General features: G+C 40.9%; 1 protein-coding gene across 3 annotated transcripts in view; it reads left to right on the top strand.

Moving 5' to 3' along the window:
• Positions 1-517: 517 nt before the first annotated feature.
• The window catches only part of STYK1 (serine/threonine/tyrosine kinase 1), a 39,260-nt gene continuing 18,267 nt past the window's right edge, over positions 518-21,510 (top strand). The window contains exons 1-2 of one of the 3 annotated variants that reach the window (XM_007540056.3): positions 518-574; positions 769-805. The gene's annotated coding sequence lies outside the window, so the exon portion shown is untranslated. Of the gene's footprint in view, positions 806-889; positions 1,162-21,510 lie in introns of those variants that run through there. The other 2 variants (XM_060194389.1, XM_060194390.1) reach the window with 2 other exon arrangements.

Raw genomic sequence — 21,510 nt, 5'->3', positions numbered from 1 at the left:
AAATAAAAAAATTAAGAAAAAAATAGGGAAGCTTCCAGTGGGACACAGAGCTCTGGTGGTGAGAACTGTATGGAATTTTACTCCTGTTGCCTTATAATCTTGTTAATCATTACTAAATCACTACTAAAGAAAATAAGCTCATTTTGTTGAAGTTACCAAGGTAAAGGTAATTGGTTATTTAGCACTAATGATGGGTATTTAGAAAACTTGTGCTAATGAATGATCTCACCTTGCCTTGGGAATTTTATTTCCACTACTGTCAGTTCCCTCATGCAGCCGTGGTGTTTAATATTATGTACACCCAGGAGAGTTTGGGGGTGAGTGACCCTGGAGAGGATGAAATCAAGCTCTGCCAAATTCTGGCTATTTGAAGCATCAGTGAAGGCAGCAGCTAAGGGGCTGGGCACCAGGTGGCGCTGTTGACCTTTAGCACGATTCTCCATTTTCAACTGGGCAGGAGTTTCCTTTACACCTCACCACCAAACAATCGCCAGAGACGGAAATTTAGTAAGTAGATCAGCATCCAGCCGAGTTGCTACTCCTTCAGCAGAGGGTTCCTGCGGGGTAGTGTGTGGTGAGTCCCGGAAACCTCAGTGCCCGCAGACTTCCCTTTGTGGGAAGCCCTCCCAAACTCCATCCTTTGCAGACAGCCACGCCCCACGGGGTGGGGGGGAGGAGGAGGGACAGAAAACCATTTCCTTGAGGCGGGCACACCTTGCCCTACACAAACTGGTCTTTTAACCCCCCTACTCCTGCTGACTGAACCAGTTGCATCGGAAACCAGAGAGACCGCAAGAGGGACACGGTAATAGTGATTGGGGTTTGGGGGGTGCCCAGGTGGGAGGGAAAACAGTGATGCCTTGTGAGGGTGTATGTGTGAGGTGTGGTGGTGGTGGTGGTGGAAGCGGCGTTGAGCTTCAGCAATTTGGGAAGAAAAAGAGGGAGGCAGCTGGGGAGGGGCTGTTAGACTCTGCGGTTTGTATTTCAGGTGATTAAACACTAATCACCTGGTGAATTACTTTTCTGGAACGAGCCTTTTGCGGGGTTTTTGGCTTCCGTTTCTGTGGTCAGAGAGGAAACCTGCCTTCTCAGCCTTCGCAGAAGAAGAGGCAAGCGATGAGGGCCTGTGTGCTGAGCTACCAGGGGGAGAGGAGCCAGCAGGTAGAGGAACCTGTTGCTTTCAGTAATTTTGTATGTGTAGGTTCACTGTCTCAGCTGCCACTTTCTCATCTGTAAGACAAAATTCGAATGGAATTACTTCACAGGCTGTTTGGGATATTTAAATGAGGTAATGCTGGTAGCCAAGCCTAACAACCAGTCCTGGTGAAATGCTGTTCCTAGCAGATGGCTTTTCTGTTTTCCTTTTTTAACTTGGCTTCTCTCCTGCTTTTCTTTCTCTCACTGCCAACCCCCTGACTCCATTCTGATTGTGTCTCTTCCTTTCTCTTTCATTTCTGTGAGTGCCGCTTCCTTGGATTTCATCCACTTCCCACTGGTTAGTGAGTGCCTTTGATAGTTGTGGAAAACGAAGGTGTGATGTTTGTGTTTGTGTGGTGTGAGCACAGCCATGCTGCAGTGCACCTGGTTTTGAGCTGTCCACCAGGTTTTTGTTTCCCTATAATCTAGTTTCTCCACTCAGCCAGTTCAGGACCCTCCAGGCTTCCAATAAATCATGGTGAAGTGTTTACTTCAGTTGAAAAGCATATGTTTTCTGCAGTGCCTTCATCACTATGCTAATTTGCAAGGTCTGTTGAAGTAAGTTACCACTGACCTGTGGGGCTTCAATAACAGAAATATCAAACCATTATCTGCAGTTCCAGAGGCTGGAAGTTCAAAATTAAGGTGTTAGGCTTTGAGTTTATTTTGAGAACTGGGAGGGCAAGTTCAGTCCCTGTCTCTGGCTTGAGGAGGCTGTCTTCATATGCATATGATGTCCTCTCAGCAGAGGACTGTCTTCAAATGCCTTCTTTTTATAAGGACACCAGTGACGCTGGGTTAGAGTCCACCTCAAGAACTTATTGACCCTTGATGACCTCTGGAAGACGCTTATTTTCAAAGGAAGGTCATATACCGAGGTCCTGGGAGCTCAACCTAAGGAATTTTATACTTCAATATAGAGATGTGACATATGAATTTTGGGGTGTTGTAATTCAATCCCTAACCATTCCTAATTTGCTAATCCATAGTCTCACTATCCTCTAGCGCTGCCCACAGTGCTCCAGTTGGTGCTGGGGATCAAACCCAGGGCACTGCAGAAAGGGAAGCTCATGCTTTACTTGAGCTCTCTCCTGGTCCCAGGGATGGACTTGATTATCTGAGTAGCTGAGATAGTACCTGGGATCCTTGGTACCTCAGGCATGAAAGTGTTTCTGCATAACCATGGTGCTATCTACCCAGCTCAATATATATATATATATATATATATATATTAAAGAAAGAGGAGGAATCTTTCTTGATTCCTTTGCTTTTCATGAGATTTATAAGCAGCACCCCCAACTTCAGCTGTCTGTTGGGAAGGTGTGCCAATCTTGACCTCTGTGCTCCTTCCCCAGACAGTGGCTGAGTCCATTAATTCTTTGGGACTGATGTGAAGTAGGAAGATGCTGAGTATTCACTAGAATCTTCTTAAAGTCTTGTGGTGCCAGCGATGAGATGGAGGCACTCCAGAATGCTAAGTCTGTGTAGTCTCCCACCTTGGCCATGTGCAGGTGGAGATTTCCAGAGGCTAATCCAGACACGAACACATGGAAGTGCTGACTAACTGCTGGGAGACACAGATTCGGTTTCAGTTCCTCATCAGTTAAGTGTAGAGGTTCGGTTTCTTCTGCTGTTTTTTTTTTTTTTTTTTTAATATGGTACCAGGGAAGGGATTCTGGGATTTTATGCATATGTTCCAGGGATGACCCTTTCCAGCTTTATTTTTCTTAAAGTTTTTTTTTTTAATTTTAGATTTTATTGAGTAATGTTTTACAGTATAGTCTCCCCCCCCCACCACTATTCCTGTCACCAAAGGTCTGTGTCTCCATCCTCATCCCAGTAGATACCCACTATAGTTCTTCCACAGTCTTAGATTTGGTGGCATTTTGTTTTTTTCACATTCGTATGTTCAGTCCTCTATATCCTACATATGAGTGAAACCATTCTGTATTTTTCCTTCACCTCCTTACTTGCTTCATTAATCTTCTCTGTTTCCATTTATTTTATCCCAAAGCACACACTATCATCTTCTTTATTGCAGAGTAGTACTCCATTGAGTCTATGTCCCATAACTTTTTTTTATCCAGTCATCTGTAGGAGGGCATTTTGGTTGTTTCCAGGTCTTTACTATTGTGAATAAAGCTGCTATAATCATGGGGGGGATGCATAAGTCCCTTTGAATCAGTGCTAATATATCTTTTGGGTAAATACCTAGGAGTGGAATTGCTGGATCATAAGTCACTTCCATTTATATTTGTTTAAGGATTCCCCATACTGCTCTCCATAATGACTGCACCAATTTGCACTCCCTCCCGCAGTGTAGTAGAGCTCCTCTCTCTCCACATCCTCTCCAGCACTTATCTTCTCTTGTTTTATTGATGGAGCCCATTCTCAGAGCTGTGGGGTGGAATCTCAATGTGGTTTTGATTTGCATTTCTCTAATGAGGAGTGAATTGGAGCATTTCCACTTATGTCTGTGGACTATGGGTATCTCTTCTTTAAAGAGCCATCTATTCATATCCTCTGCCCACTTTTTTTAATTGGGCTGTTCTTTTGCTTTTTGTTGAGCTGTATGAGTTCTTTATAGATGTTTGATAGCAGTCACTTGTCTGAAAAGTAGTGTGTAAATGTCTTTTCCCATTTGCTGGGTTTCCTGTTTATCCTTCTGGAATTTTCTTTTAATGTGTTGAAGTTTTTCAGCTTGATATAGTCTCATGTGTTCATTTTTGGTTTTGTTTCCCTTGCCCATGGGGTGAAGTCTCCAAATATGTCTTTAATGTTAAGGGCCTGAAAAACATTCACTGATGTATTCTTCTATGTATATTATAGTTTCAGGTCTAATATCCAAAGCTTTGATCTATTTTGAGTTAATTTTGGTGTATGTTATTAGGTGGTGGTCTGTTTCATTTTTCTGCATGTGGTTGTCCAATTCACCCAACATCATTTGTTAAAGAGACTTTATTTTCCCCATTGGACAGTTTTGGCCCCTTTATTGTATATAATGTGCCTGTGCATGTGTGGGTTTAGTTCTGGACTTTCTAGCCTGTTCCATTAGTTTATATGTCCATTTTTGTTCTAATACTGCACTTTTTTTTAAAACTACTATTGCTTTGTAATATAAACTGAAGTCAGGAATTGTGGTGCGTCCATTTTTCTTCTTTCCTTCAGGAGGAGAGCTTTTGCTATTCATGTTTTTTTAAAGTTCTACACAAAGTTTTGGATAAGTTGTTCACTTTCCTTGAAATATGTCACTGGGATCCAGCTTTATTTCTATTTGGGGGGGGGGTGGAGAGTGGGTGGAGAGATACCAAGCCACCACCACTCCACCACCCCTGGAGCCCCCTTGTCTCTGTCCTTGATGCCATCACATGGAACTGGGGACTGAATCCAGGATCACATGCATGGAAGGCTTGCACAGTACCAGCTGAGCCTCCTCCCAGCTCCACTCGGTTGCTTTTCAAAGTTCCTTTCTGTTTGCACTCATTTAGAATTCCATGGCATTTGCAAAGCACATGCTGCATTTCATAATGCGCCTGTCATTTATTTTGTTCATTTGGGGTTCTCTCTCTAGCAGGGAGGGGGTGTGATAATAGCAGCACAGAAGGTGTGGGGGTGGCCACTTCACTTACAGTGTGGGAATAGAATGCCTTTAAAACTTTTTTTTTTTAAAAAAAGATTAACTCATTTCATATGAGACAGAAAGAGTTTCACATAAGAGAGAGGGTAGCCAGAGCAGCACTCCAGTATATGCCTCCCTCCCATCACCCTTCATCCTGGGATTGAACTTGGAGCTTCTATTATGCAAGTCCTTGTGCTCTCCCCATTGAAGTATCTTCTGGCCATAAAAATGCTCTTGTGACGCTTGATGGTTGAGCCTGCTGTGTTTGCATCCCTTCTTGATATCCAAGCAGTTTTCGTGATGCTAAATAACCTTGATTTCATACTTGTCCTTCTTGTCCTCACCCATGTCCTGCTCTTAGACTGGTGTAATCATGGATTCCTGATAAGGAAATTCTACGTCTGATTAGCTCTCTGATTTATTTCCAGTCCTGGGCAAGTCATTTTTTTCCCCTTAGAATTGGTTTCCCCAGGCACTATGAAGTTGGTAAAGTGGCTGTGGATTATTTCTGGAGTGGAATTTATTTCTAAAATACAGAAAAAAAATCTGAAAACAATCTCAAATTTGCAGAACTGGGGGGAAAATGCAGACAAAGGTGGTATTATACCCATCCATAACCCATCTCCTCTTCACCACAGCCATTGTCTAATTATGCTCTTCTTGGTGTGATATAATTTGTTTTTAATTCACTGAGTTACATTGACTTGGAAATAGAGGTGGCCTGACTTAAAAATGCATGTATCAACTTCAGTTGTCTACAAACATATGGGCAATAAAGATTTGATACTATCAGCAAGGCCATAACTGATGACAGTTTGTGGTTACAGATATTCTGATAGTGTATAAGGTCAATCTATTGCAAAAGGAAGTTCATTGACCCTTGGGATGAAAGTCTACACTAAGTGGGAATCCGTTTATCTTTACACCTGAGCTATGAAGCTTAACAGCCATGGTGAAACTATACCTTGGGGTTTTTATTGAAACATATCAAAATCTCAAGTTGATTTTAGGTGTCTAGCGTACAGTTGGCTCTGTAGGTTAGATATAGAGAAACGTTTATGTTGATATTTGGAATGTAGTGATCTGAGTCTTTGGGACAACATTTTTGTCCTACTAACTTATAGGAACATGAGAAATTTAAACCAACTAAGGGCTAGCAAAGAAAACAAGCTGGGGGTGCTGTGGGGTGGGGTAGGGGTGGTAGTGGCACACCTGGACAAGTCCCCACCTGTGGAGGGAAAGCTTCACAAGTGGTGAAGCAGTATTATAGGTATCTATGTCTCTCTTTCCTCCATCCCTTTTCCCTCAGTTTCTCTCTGTCCTGTTGAATTAAATAAAAGTATTATGGATAAAATAAAGTTAAAAGTATTAGGGATAAGAACACAGCTGGGTTCTGACATTGAGCATTATAGAATGTGGTAATTTTAACTGTGTGTATTTATGCAGGTGTGAGAAGGGTCAGTAATGGCCTTGCTTGGCAGGTGGCACAGAGAATATGTCTGGTCAGCTCTTGACATACATGTAGTGCCTAACCTGTTTGAGAATGGATTTTCCCAGGGACAGAACAGTCTGTGGTTTCACCAGATCATACACAAATTTTGGTTTTAAACTTGAGAAGTTAGAGACCCATAGACTGATCAACAACAAATCAGATTTCTATGCTGAAAACTATAAATTGTTACTGAACTGAATAAAAATAAGGGGAACTTACATTTCTAGAAAGCTATTCTTTGTTACTAGGTAGAAAGACAGAATATGATTTTTAGTTTAGGAAGATTTATTATTGTTAAGGTAGGAGCCTTCCCCAAGTTGATCTGTATATTTGATGTCATCACTTTCAAAATTGCAAGTAAATTTTTTCCCCCAGAAATGTTGAAACTTAATCTAAAATCTATATAGGAACACAATATAAATGTAACAGTCATCTTCAAAAAAAGAAAACAAAGTTGAAGGATTGATTTAATGATTTTAATAGTAACCAAGACATGATACTGATATATAGAACAAAGGAATAGAATTGATAATTCCGAAATAAACTAAGAGACCTGTGACCATTTGATTTTCAATGGATTGTCAAGACAATTCAGGGAAGAAGATTTTTTTAAAACTAGTTATCTGGGGTAACTGGATATTCACATGCAAAAGAATAAAGTTGAGGTTTCATCTCATATTATATATAGAAATTAACTCACAGTGGATGAAAGATTTATATGCTATAAATTTATAATATTATTACAAAACTACTTGTCAATATTCATGATCTTTCCAAGGTACAAAGCACAAGCAACCATAAAAAAATAGTTGTTGGATATCATCATTATTAGAAATTACTGTGATTCAAAATTATGTTAAGTGAGATAAGTCAGAAATAGAAGGATGAATATGGGATGATTTTACTCACAGACAGAAGTTGCAAAACAAGATCAGAAGGGAAAACACTAAGCAGAACTTGGACTGGAGTTGGTGTATTGCACCAAAGTAAAAGACTCTGGGATGAGTAGGAGGGGAGGGTTCTGGTCCTGAAACACTATGGCAGAGGAGGACCTAGTGGGAGTTGTATCGTTATGTGTAAATGGTATGCATGTACAAACTATCAACTGTAAACCATTAATCCCCCAATAAAGAAATTTTTAAAAAACAGAAAGAAATGTTCTCCAAAGGATACTATCAAAAGTGAAAAGGTAAATATGGGAGAAAATCCTGCAAACCATATATCAAAAAGAAGGGTTCAGTATTCAGAATACATTAAAAAAAAACAAAACTATGGGGATCTGGGCGGTACTGCAGCGGGTTAAGTGCACATGACGCAAAGCACAAAGGCGGCCGTAAGGATCCCGGTTCGAGCCCCCAGCTCCCCAACTGCAGGGGGTTGCTTTGCAAGCGGTGAAGCAGGTCTGTAGGTGTTTATCTATCCACGTATCTGTCTTCCCCTCCTCTCTCGACTTCTCTCTGCCCTATACAACAACAACAACAGCTATGACAACAGTAACAATTACAACAAGTGCAAGAACAAGGGCAACAAAATGGGAAAAATGGCCTCCAGGAGCAGTGGATTTGTAATGTAGGCACTGAGCCTCAGTGATAACCCTGGAGGTAAAAGAAAAAAAAACAAAAACACCACTATAAAAAGTCTATGTAGCTCAATTTAAAAAATGGGTAAAAGATTTGAGTGGATATTTCTCCAAATGTGATATTAAATGGCAAATGAACATACAAAAAGATGCTCACTGATAATCATAAGGGAAGTACTAATTAAAATCACATTTTAACCATTTCATATTGGTTAAAGTAGACTATAATTTAAAAAGAAAAAATCCAGAAAGCAGGAAGTGTTGACACTTGTCGGTATTGAATATGACAAAAGTAAACTGGTGGGAGGGTAAAAATGGTGCCATCACTTTAGAAAATTTTGTTAGCAGTTGCTCAAAATGAAAAAGTTACCCTATGACCTAGAAATTCCATTTCTAAATATTTACCCATGTGAAATGAAAGCACACGTGGATATGAAAACATATATGAATGTTCATAGCAGCATTAGCAAAGAAGTGGGAACTATCCAAATGCCCATCAACTAACAAATGGATTAGCAAAGAGTTACGTCATATAAATGATAATATTAACATGGATACAATGTAAGGTGTCTTGTGTGTGTGTGGCAAAGATGTCACGTGTGTGTGATTTCATGCTCATGGGCAACTTTTTTCATTCACATGGGGGCAGAGAAGGGGAGACATGACAGCACTGGAGTTTCCCCCAGTGTTAATAGTACCTCCTATGTGGTGCCACTGCGCCAAGCTGGGTAGTGCATTTGCCAAGACGTTTGCTCTACTTGGTGAGTTATTTCCCCAGTTCTATGATGGTCAACTTTATGTCTCAGCATGATAGGACTAAGGGATGGCCAGATAGTCCTGGGTGTGTCCTTAAGGGTGTTTCTGGAAGAGATTAGCACTGAAATCAGTGCTTAGACTGAGTAGAGACGGTCCACTCTCCCCATTCTGTACAGGCCTCATCCAATTCCTTGTGGATCAGAACAGAACAAAAAGTGAAAGAAGGTTGAATTCTGCCTCTCTTCTTGAGCAGGTATGCCCATCTTTTTCTTGGCGTTGGACATAAGCGGTCTCTGGCCTTTTGACTTTATAATTTATACAGAAGTCCCCTGGTTCTCAGATTGTGATTGAATGAATGAATGAATCAGTCAAACCACTATCTTTCTTGTTCTGTAGCTTGCAGACCGTAGATTGAAGGATTTTATTAGCTTGTGAACAAATTTCAATAACATCTTATTTATGTATCTAAATATATCTTTTTGCTTCTGTTTCTCTGGAGAAGTGTGACAAATCCTGTAGGAGAGCCTATAAAATTAAGCTGTCAAAGAAGTCAGATAGGAAAGGCCAAATTTTGCACAATTCACCTTATAGAAATTGTTCAGAACAGGAACATCCATCATGATAGAAAATAGATCAGGGATTGATTAGTGGGGATAGTGGGCAAAAGGGACTGATTATTATTGGCATCAGCTTCTTTTTTTACGATGATAAAAATATTCTAAAATTACATAGTGGTGGTAGGTATATGACTTTACAGATACTCTTCTTCTTCTAGCGTTTGCCTACAGATACTCTAAAAACCACCAAATCATATACTTTAAAAGGGCAGGTTTTATGGTATGTGACTTTTACCTCAATTTAGAAAAACAAAGCAATATTCAAGATGAGTTGAAAGTTACCTTCAGGAGTCAAGCAGTAGCACGGCAGGTTAAGCGCACATGGCGCAAAGTGCAAGGACCGGTTAGGATCCCGGTTCAAGCCCCCACCTTCAGGGGAGTTGCTTCACAGGCGGTGAAGCAGGTCAGTAGGTGTCTCTCTGTCTCTCTTCCTCTCTATTTCCCCCCTTCTCTCTCAATTTTTCTCTGTCTCTATCCAATAACAAATAAAAAAAAATAGAAAGTTACCTTCATTTTCGTAATACTAAGCTAATTTTAGGTAACAAAATAATCTAACCTAAATATATAGTTACCTATATTTATTTTTGCAAAAAAGAAAAATAAGTTTGACAATGCTCTAGGAAAGCAGTACAGTGCAGTGCAAGACCATCAGTTCCGAAGCCCTCCTATCTGGAGTGGAATTCTACATCACTACTGATAACTGGGATCTATAGCAAATTTCTCAAACTCTTTGTTCTTGAGTCCCACCTGTGAGAAGGAAGGGGCTTACTGCACATAAAATGCTTAGAACAGTGCTTACCACATAGTGAACACTACATAATGCCATTTCAATAAGGCCAGGTGATGTTGCATCTGACAACGTGCACATGTGCAAGGAGCAGGGTGAAAGCCCCCTGCAGGAGGAAAGCTCCATGAGCAGTGAAGCAGGTCTGCAGGGGGTCTCTCTGTCTCTCTCCCCTGCCCCCTCAATTTATCTGCCCAATCGCCATTTTTAAAGTATACCTCGCAGTAGCAGAAAGAAAATTATTAAGGAAGTAGTGTTGAGCATAAATGTCGTTCAGGAAAGCACAGCAGGGCGGAATCCAAAGTAAAGCAGCAGCTTTATTTTCCTCCCTCTCGCCCCCCGAACTCCACCTACTTCATGGGAAAGCCTGGGTCTAGTAGAAGAGAGAGAGAGAGAGAGAACTATGGATTAAGGATACAGTGTCTGTACTTAGCCATTTACCTAGGTCCTGGGGAAAGGTCTAAACATATATTGGGAGAGGTGTGTAGAGAAGGAAACTGGAACAGTAGATGGTGAACTGCACTTAATATGTTTTGGTCTTCAATTTAAAGCAATATAGACACATAATACACTTCAAAAATCTTTGTCCTCCTGTCTTGTCATGGGATCTTTGTTGCCTCTTTCATTTCAAAAAGTAAGAGCAAATAAATCTTTAAAGTTCATTTCACTCCCACCTTTTTATTCCCAGAGTAAATCAAGAATTCAGGAGGGTGGTGGGTGTTTCTACCCAATATATTCATTCTCATCTTTTTGCTTTAAACTACTTTCCACAAAAGAAATTCCCCAGGTAAATTCCAGTTTGCATCCAAGTTTGGGAAACCAACCATAACAACGTTAAACCCGACCATTAAAAAATTTCCTTTTAAATTATTTATTTATTTTTTATTGGATAGAGACAGAGAGAAATTGAGAGAGAAGGGGGAGATAGAGAGGAAGAGAGACAGAGAGACACCTGCAGACCTGCTTCACCACCTGTGAAGCTACTCCCCTGCAGGTGGGGAGCCGGGGGTTTGAACCGGGATCCTGACAGGTCCTTCCTTGCACTTTGTACCACGTGCGCTTAACCCGCTGTGCTACCACCCGACTCCCCCAAAAATTTCCTTTTAAAACTACACAGAGAAAATTCACCAGACCCTAATTAAACATACAGTGTTCTAAATTGGCAGCTGTTGTTTCAGTATTCTTTCTTTTACTCACAGGCTAGGTTTTGGGAGTCAGGATCTATGAAAAGAAGAGTAAAATCTACCATATAAGCTTTTTTATAGTAAGTATCTGATATTCCCAAATCAAAAACTTAAGAAATTTCTTTAAAAAGAACAGAAAAATCAAAATTTTGAGATGAAATGTAAGTCTACAGAAAGTGAGAAGTTTGTGGTAGACACTTGATTGCAAGAAAATACATTAAACTTAGAGCTCAGGAAACAATTCTCTAATACCTGTGTAATAAGCAGAAATCTGAGTGTGTCAATTATATCATTATGCTATAATACTGATATTGCATAGGATAAAGGTCTTAATCAGAGAGATCATTTTAAGATGACAATTTGAAAAATGATCATAATGATACTAAAGGGATATTTTATTCCAGTATTTATTATAGGAATAATTAGTAACAGCTACTGTCTACTAACTATTGGACTGTTGGAAAATTCATAACACATTTTTACTTTGAAAAATAGAAAAATTCAGGCCAGGTGGTAGTGCACCCAGTTGACCATCCGTGTTACAGTGTGCAAGGACCCGGGTTTGAGCCCCCAGTCCACACCTGCAGGGGGAAAACTTTATGAGCAGTGAAGTAGTGCTGCAAGTGTCTCTCTGTCTCTCTCTATCACCTCCTTCCCTCTCGATTTCTGGTTGTCTCTTTCCAATATATAAATAAAGATAATGAAAAACAGAAAAATACATCATGACCTTTCCAACAATCCAATCTTCTTCTTCTAGCGTTTGCCAACAATCCAATATTATTCTGAAATAACCTCTTACTATATAACATGAGACAATATTGTAAATCCGGTTAAACAGATAAGAAAACTGAGTGCTAGCTCATATGTAATTTGCTCAAAAGTGCACAGCTGTATGAGCAGAGAAATATATACTGGCTTTCAGGAATGAGCTATGTTTCTGAAATTCATCACAAAACAGTATTAAAGCCTGAGAATATCACTTTTTGTTCTTTATCCTGTAAGATAGGAAAGATCACAAGGAACCAAAAATAATGCACTTCTCAGTACCTAAGTTCAGTGGAGGGAAATAAAAGTCAGAGAAAGATGGCTAAGGTGGGACCAGCTGTGGGGCTGCACTGAAACCCCACTGAGATACCAAGCCCAACCATACTATAAACCATTAACCCTCCAATAAAGTGATTAAAGAAGAAAAAAAAAGATACTATGGAAGAAGTACAAACTTTGACTTAAGAAAGTACATGCCCACAAACCACTCCACAGACCTACAAACCACATGCACACCCTCCATCCCCTCCCACCTCCCCCCCAAGTCTTCCCATTGAACTTGTTCCCCCAAGATTCTTGTGACATTTAGTGAGTCCTTGGGTACTTACATGACATTACACTTGGGTTAGAGGAAAGGGGTTTTAACTATGTTGATGTTAATGCTCTGAGGGAAAACCACACTTTCTTGAGACCACTGTGATGGGGAAGTCATAATCAAAGCTAGAGAGTGTTAGAATATAATATTCTGAACGGGCCTAAATAGAAGAGATTCAGATCTACCCCACCCCACCCCCTTCCCCACCCCGTAATCAGGAGAGAGAAAGGAACCAAGGAACCCCTTCTGTCATTGTTCTGTCCATGAACCTGAACCCAGGGAGCTCTCCATCTCCTAGGACTGGCACTTCCACGCTGACATAAAATTTGAAGATGCCCCTTACTCCCTGAGAACAGCACAATGCTGCCCTCTCCTGCGCCTGGAACATGGTCTCTGAACCAGGCAGGGGAGTGGTATCAGGGACACTGGTTTCCCTCTGGTCTTGAACTCTCAGCCTGTGTCTCCTGCTCGCCAGAGTCCTGAGACATAATTGATAAAAGACACCCTGCAAACTCTCTGTAGTCACAAGTCTCAATGGTATTTTTCCTTATTTATCTTATAGATTTAACGGCACTTTACAGTACTATAAAGCTGGGGCGAGGGTGGCAGGTGGTGTTACACCTGATTGAGCACACATGTTATAGTGTACAAGGATCTGGGTTCGAGCCCCCAGTCCCCACCTGCAGGGGGAAAGCCCTGTGAGCGGTGAAGCAGCGCTGCAGGTGTCTCTCTCCCTCTCTTTCCCTTCCCTGTCAATTTCTACCTGTCTCTATCCAATAAATAAAGATAATTATAAAAAATTTAAAAAAAGAATAAAAGATTCAGGAATGCCAAATTTAGAACCATGGGTGGCTTGAGAAGTTATTATGTGGTATAAATGAATTTTTGCTAGAAGAGGAACTTGTAAGTACTGCCATCCAGAAACCCTTTTCCATTCTCATTAAGCCTCACTAGAATCCTTTGAGATAAAGGGGCCTAGTGATCTCAGTTAGTTGGATTAGAGACTTTCCAAAGGTTGAGATAAATCCATTCCTCATCCCTAAATTCTCTAGTCTGTGCAACAGCTTGATGGAGGTGAGATATTAACTTTATTCTTTGAAGTTCCAACTTGGCTCTGTCTCAGGTTTTTTTAAAAAAGTACTTTTGGTAAGCAATAAGGAAGTGCTTGTTTATCTTAGGCCTTCATCTTGACTTTAGGTTAAGAGACTTCTCTGAAACCTTAAGTCTTGATATAGTGATTTACCTTATCTATAGTCTAATTACCTTTCTTTCTTTCTTTCTTTCCTTCCTTCCTTCCTTTCTTTCTTTCTTTCTTTCTTTCTTTCTCTCTTTCTTTCTTTCTTTCACTGGAGCCTCATGCATGATTTTACTGCTCCAAGGTCAACTTTTTCTTTTCTTTCTTACTTTATTTAATTTTTTCCCTTTTGTTGCTCTTGTTGTTTTATTGTTGTAGTTATTATTGTTATTGATGCCAGAAAGAAATGGAGAGAGGAGGGGAAGACAGAGGGGAGAGAAAGATAGACACCTGCAGACCTGCTTCACCGCCTGTGAAGTGACTCCCCTGCAGGTAGGGAGCTGGGGGGCTCGAACCAGGATCCTTACGCCAGTTTTTGCGCTTGGCACCACGTGCGCTTTACCTGCTGTGCCACCGCCCGGCTCCCAATTTTTTCTTTTTGGTTGTATTTCTTTACTTTTTTAGTTTGACAGAGAGAAGTTGAGAGAGGAGGGGGATTGAGAAGAAGAGATGGTGAGACACTTGCAGCTCTGCATCACCATTCATGAAGCTCCACCCCAGCAGGTGGGGACTGGGGGCTTGAACTCAGGTCCGTGAGCATGGTGACATGTATGCTCAGCTGGGTGCACCACCAGCAGGCCCCAGCTTTTTTCATTTAAACAGAGACACTAGAGAGAGGGGTACCAGAACTTCCCTGGTAGCATGTTACCCTCCTGTGGTGCCAGGGTTTGAATGTGGGCTAAGCACATGCCAAGGCGTGAGTTCTACCTGATGAGCTAGCTGTCTCTTGCTCCTTGATCATTAGTTCTTTAGGAAATTTTTTTCCCTTCTTCTGTCTTGTCTATTTTTTTATTAGTGACTTAATATTGTTTAACAAAATTAATAAGATAATGGGTATAATCCCGAACTGTTCCCACCACTGGAGTTCTGTATCCCCATTTCCTCCACTGGAAGTTACAATAGTTCTCACAAGGTTGAAGATATTGGGTTGTCTATTATAATTTCTATAACTATCTGCCTATATTTACATTATTTGCCCATTTTTCCTATAGGCCCTTTCTTCCTCTGTAAGTCACACCTATATCTATTACTACCTCATGTCCTTCCTTTTTTCTTCTCTCTCCAGGTCCTGATGGAATTGGAGTTCAGAGCCTCTGGTCATCTTCTATCATTTCTTCCCCCCTGGGGTTATAGACAAAAAAATTGGGGGGGGTGCAGAAGGTGGGAATTCTGGCTTCTGTAATTGCTTCTCCACTGTACATGGGTGTTGGCAGGTGGATCCATACTCCCAGTGTTTCTGTATTTCCCCAGTGGGGTAGGGCTGTGGAGAGGTGAAGTTCCAGGACACACTGGTGAGGTGGTGAGGTTGTTTACCCAGGGACTATACTGTGTAGTTTGTCTTATCCTTAGTTTTTTTTTTTTTTGCCTACAGGGTTATTGCTGGGGCTCAGTGCTTCCACTACAAACCCACTGCTCCTGGAGGCTGTTTTTTCCCTTTTGTTGCCCTTGTTGTTTATCGTTGTTGTTACTGTTATTGTTGTCATTGCTGTCATTGTTGGATAAGATAAATGGAGAATGGAGGGGAAGAAAGAGGAGGAAAGAAAGACACCTGCAGACCTGCTCCACTGTTTGTGAAGCGATCCCCCTGCAGGTGGGGAACGCGGGGGGTCTGGAACCGGGATCCTTATGCCAGTCCTTGTGCTTTGCGCTGTGTGTGCTTAACCTGCTGTGCTACCACCCTACCCCCTATCCTATCATCTTAAGTAAATTTTCTTCTCTTGATGTCTCTGCCCTGAGATTTCACATACCTAAACATATGCAATATACATAGAGTGCTTAATTACTACAACTATGTGACTTCCTTCCAACCTGGGACCTGGAAGAAGGAAGAAGGGAGAAGGGAGGGAAAAACAAAAACTAATATATATATATGTTTTTAATTGTAATAGGTCTGACACCCTTACTGAGTATTTCATATAAATCATTCTTTCTAACTTTCAATAATCTTGAGAGATAGATAATGCTGACTCTACTTTGCAGATGGAAAGTTAGAATGACTTATAAAAGTCATAATGAATGACAGAACTGAAATTCCTGTAGAAGTCCAACTCTTAACTTCCTTCAACTGGTAAACTGCTGGACTGTTACCAGTCACTTAATATCTCCCTAGGCTCCTCTCTGTCCAGGAGCCACAGGTGTTTGCACTCACCGGTGATTTGGTGGGTTCCTGACCTTCTAGTCCTGTCTTGTTGTGGTCCCAGGTGTTGTCCTTTGGTATTCCTAGTTGACCCGAGAGAGGAGACAGGGTAGGAACACAGACAGGGTAGGAACAGGACTGAAAGCTTTTGAGATTCTGAGGCTGCCGTGGGAGATGTGTATCTCGTTAAAACTTTCAAAACTGTAAAGTTAGAAATGTGGGATAATTGATTGAGGGGACTTATTGCTTGGTCTGCTCATCTTTTACATTTTTTATCAGTGATTTAATAATGATTTACGGGGACCAGGTGGTGGCACACCTGGTTGAGCACACACGTTACAGTGAGCAAGTCTCCAGGTTCAAGGCCCTAGTCCCCACCTGTAGGGGGGAAGCTTCACAAGCGGTGAAGCAAGTCTGCAGTTGTTTCTCTCCCTTCCTATTTCCCCTCCTCCTCAATGAAATCCAAAAATAAATAAATTTTAAAAAGGTTTATAATATTCTAAGATTACTGGGGTATAGTTCTTCTCCTTTTTTGACATTATTTATTTCCTGCGGTTTTCCACTGTGGTTTTCCACTGCTATAAGAAGAGGATGGAGTTTCTTAGTCTCTCAACAAGGAAGAGAAGGGCTGACGAGACTAGATGATATGCTTCCGATGATGCTCAAAGAATGACCTACTGAATCAGAACTAGAAATCCCAGCCCCTGGCTCTATTGTTCTGGGTGTGTGTGAATGTAGGAAGCATGCAGCCCACTTAGGAGGAGGGGCACCTGCCTCTTGCCCTGATATGAAGAATGAGAGAATTTTGATTTCAGAAAGGTGGCTTTTTTTTTCTATCTTGCCAGCAGCTTTTTATTGTTTATCTAGTGTTAGATTCTGTGTCTAGAACCTTTATAGGAACACACCCTGTATGACACAAATGAAGAAAATGGAAGCTAAGTTCATTTCCTGATTGTGTAATCTCCTATCCACCTGTCTCTCTCCATGCTTAGACTTGGGACGTGTGTGTGTGTGTTTGTGTGTGTGTGTGTGTGCGCGCGTGCCATCTTTTGCAGACTTTCTTCCTGTAGTCCCCTTCACCTAGAGCCCTTTTTTTCATGCTAGAAGGTAATACTCTAGAGGAATCTGGGGAAATGGCCAGAAGATAAAATATATCTGCTGACTCATGAGGGAAAAACTGATAACAAATAGAAGAATGAAACGATCATGAATGTACCAACCCTCTGTTCTGTAGAGGGAAAAGCCTAGTAGGAGAAGCAACAACAACAAAAAAAGAGAGATGTATTCCTGCAAATGCAGTGTGGCCCACAAAAGCAGAACATGATGTTTGAAAAGAACCCACGCAGCACATGCAGGGACCAGCTAGAGATTATACTCTCAGTCCTCCTGGTCTTCTCCATCTGAGTGACAGCTACATGTAGCATAACAGTTAATTAAAAGACTGGAGTGTGAAACTTTGCTCTGCCATCTTTCTTTAACCACCTGTTGCTTTCTCTCTTTGTAAAACTTCAGTGAACTACAGTTTCCTCCTTTGTGTAAAACTTAATTAGCATGACATCTGGCACACTGTAGTTGATCAGTAGATTTTTATTGAGTCTAGAAACAGGAAGGACAGCTTGCTTTTTCTTTTCTTTTCTTTCTTTCCTTTTCAGAATGTTAGAAAGAAACCACTCTGGAATCCTCTAGATTTGGGCAGTTCTTTTCTATCTCACTCACTTAGAATCTTCTGTCACTGTTACTTAGCCCATAGCAAGTGACAATCCTATTGAACCAGGGCAGCATACAAGCTAGGGGTGGGGTGGGTTACTGAGCCATCTAAATGATCATGACTGGCAATTCCACTGGTATTGCTATGCAGGTGGCAAGCTGGAGGGTGGGGCTGGCATAACAGATTTAATTACACCTTACTGGAAGGAGACCACTTGTTATGTGGGGGTCATTCAAGGAATTTCTCATACAAGTCAGAGTGCCAGAGAATGAACTATGTTTTAAAGTTCTATCTGTAGTTGTGTTATGGTAAGAAATGTTTCTTCTGAGAACCCAGAAACAAATTGTTCATTATGTCTGGAAGGCTACATTGTGCTAACTCAAGGGCAGTGTCACTTGTATGAGATACTTAAAACATGCGGGGGTGCAACATGGCATTATGATGACATAACTTTGATGGTTCATATTAATATGTAGTTCAGTTCCATTTACAATCATTAGCATCTATGGTCTCTAGATGTATACTCTTGGAAAGACTTTGGTGGGGGGGTTGTGGAATTCACTCTCTCTCCCTGCATGCATCTCCTTCCTTGTGCAATCTCCCTCTAAATTCTCAATTCAAAAGGAGAACTACTTTTTTTTTTTTTGTCATTGCCTAGGCTTTACTGTTCTGGGCTGTATTTTTCAGCTAGAAAGAGAGGCAGAGAGAGACCCACAGGGAGAGAAAGAGACACCACAACACTGAAGCTAAACTTTTTAGTATGATAACAGAAAAACAGAAACAATTTTTAAAAGTTCAACAATGTTAAGACAATAATATTGTTTTAGAAATATTTTTTATGCCTTCTTAGGGGTTTCACTGCTCCAAGCTGACTTGACTTTTTCAGATGGGGGGGGGGTGTCCAGTGAAATAGCTCACTTGAATAGTGTGCTGCTTTGCCATGTGCATGATCTAGGTTTGAGCCCAGGCCCCACTGCATTGAAGAAAACTTCAGTGCTGTAGTCTCTTTCACTCACTCACTCACTCACTGTTCTCAATGCCTCTCTGTCACTACAAAAAGGAAAGAAGGAAAGAAGAGAGAAAAGAAAGAAAAAGAAAGATAGAAGGAGAGAACAATACCACCATACTAAACTTTCCCCAGGGCAATGGATGCCTTCCTTGAACCAGGGTTGCACACATGACTGCTAAGCAGGCACCCTCCCAGGTGAGCTATCTTGATGGATTATTATTTTTTTTATTTTTAATTAGAGCCCTCCTCCTTGAAGAGAATTTTCAGTTTATTTTAACTCTAGGAAAGCTAGAGTCATATTTTACAACTATTAAATATAGTCCTTAGTATAAGCTACTATATAGGCTGGGTGGTGGCAAACCTGGTTGAGCACACATGTTGCAATGCGCAAGGACCCAGGTTCAAGGCGACAGTCCCCACTTGCAGGGGGAAAGCTTTGCAAGTGGTGAAGCAGTGTTTCAGGTGTCTCTCTGTCTCTCTCCCATCTCTACCACCCCCTTCCCTCTCAATTTCTGGCTGTCTCTGTCAAATAAATAAAGATATTAAAAAAATTAAAATAAGCTACTGTATTCCACAACTTCACTGACCCTTGATTCCACATGCCACACCTGAGAACTACAGGATAATGTTCTAAATATTTAGGATATTACAATCCAGTTAAGAGAAGCAGCAAGAGAGAGAGAGATTGTGTGTGTGTGCGTGACTGTGTATTTGACACTGTGAAAAAACTCTATAGACAGAACTGAAGGTGACAGAATATTGGTTATTCTTTATAGAGATCTTGGACAGGAAGATTCTTCAAATGAGTTATAGCCTATTTGAGTAGCAATTATAGAGAACAGTGCTGAAGAGGAATACTATTGTTATAAGCTTTTTTTTTTTTTTTTACTAGAGTACTGTTCACCTTTGGCTTACAGTGGTGCTGGGGATTGAACCTGGGACAACAGAGCCTCAGGGACCAAAATCTTTTTGCATAGCCATTATGGCATCTCCTCAGCCCTTATGTATACAGTCTTCTGATATAAGACTGTAGTAATTAGAAAGAGCTTATTGTACAGACATCTGGAAAACAATTTATTAAGCAAACTTCACAGCACACACATTTCTTTCCTCCAGTATTCAGTAAGGTGTTATTACATCTAGCTTATTTTTTCCCCTATTTTATTAGATAAGACAGAGAGAAACTGAGGAGGGGGAGACAGAGAGGGAGAGACAAAGACAGACACCTGCAGTCCTGCTTCACCACTCCCGAAGCGTCCTTGCTGCAAGTGGGAAGTGGGGGCTTGAACCCGTGTCTTTGTACATGGTATGATGTATACTTAACTGATACCTGATTGCGCCACCTCCTATCCCCTTACATCAAGCCTCTTTAAATTGTCTACATGTAAATAAAACTACACAAGAATGAAGAATGAATTTTGTTGAGAAAATGCAACAGAGCATTATGTATATCCAGAGACAGGAGTGCTGTGTTAAGTGGTATTCCATTGCAGGCAAATAGGCAAGGGACTTGAGTCATTGGCTATAGATGTGTTTGGTTAGGCACCTGTGGTTAAGTGTGACCCACCATGGACCGTTCTACATGGGGACATGCATACACCCTGGGCTTTACCTTTCTTCCTTTGGTAAGTATCAGTGGGTGTGTAGTTTGGTTTCTGGGCAGAACTCAAGTTGTGAGCTGTCGGCTGCCTTACCCTTTCTTCTACTTACTGTGGTGTGAGATCTTGCACACAGAACCTATTCCTCAGAGAGTCAAACTTGTTCAATTGGCTGTTCCCTGAGTGAAAATAATTGCATGTAATAATGGACTGAGAAGGAAGAAAGAAGAAAGGAAAATCAGAATGAGAATGCCAGTGAGGAGCTTTCAAATCACTTCTGAATTCTCCTAGCTGATCTAGAATTCTGTTGTTAATATGTTTCCCTAAGACTTCGTGTCACCCTCTAAGGTGTCTCTACTCATTGCCTCATCCTTGTTGTGTTTCCTCTCATGTGGTCCCGTGGAGTTGTAGAAACTTTCTCAACTGCCTTTCGGTCCTTTTGAACTGTAGGTGATGAACTTTGCTGTCTTACTATTCATTTACTCATAGATCCCTAACCATGTACAAGCGCTCAGATAAGACACTTTTTTCCCCCGTGTAGTTTTCCTCCTTCCGGCTCCTCCTCTGTGTACTTGGACTTTTGTCAACCAACCACACCCTCTCTTCTAAGTTGTATGGGGCTTGTTTGATTTTCACCGCCACCAACTCTGTACAAGCTCAAGAAGTTTCCAGAATGGCTGCAGGGAGGCTTCTTTACAGTCACGGAGAGATTCTCTCTCAGTACATAAGGTTATTAGTGTCAGTGATAACATAAAGTATAATTTAATGCGTGCAGTGTAAGACAAATGGAACAGGAGGTAGGATAATATTGGTTAATGGAGTACAACTACAATTCTGATTTTTCAAAACTACCTTCAGATCACATCAAGACAAAATTATACCAGATGTAAAACTTAGTAGTAGATAATAGCTAAGCAAATAGTAGCTAATTACCACATTGCATTTCAGAGCAATCAGAATGAACCAGGGAACTTGTTAACCAAAGATACAGCAAAGTTTGTAGATACATCAAAGGGTGGTGACCACCACTTCTCTCCAGAACCAGGTTTTTGGGCAGTGATATTTCAAATACATGCTGATTATATGGACTTAAAAGGGATGCACATAAAGAATTTCCGACCAGATAAACAAATTAGTAGCTACAGTTTACTTGCAGAATGAAGAACTGAATAAATG

The sequence above is a fragment of the Erinaceus europaeus genome, chromosome 7, assembly GCF_950295315.1.
Source record: "Erinaceus europaeus chromosome 7, mEriEur2.1, whole genome shotgun sequence".
Taxonomy (NCBI): Eukaryota; Metazoa; Chordata; class Mammalia; order Eulipotyphla; family Erinaceidae; genus Erinaceus; species Erinaceus europaeus.
The sequence above is the reverse complement of the archived record's forward strand: the minus strand, read 5'-3'. Positions and strand labels throughout refer to the sequence as shown.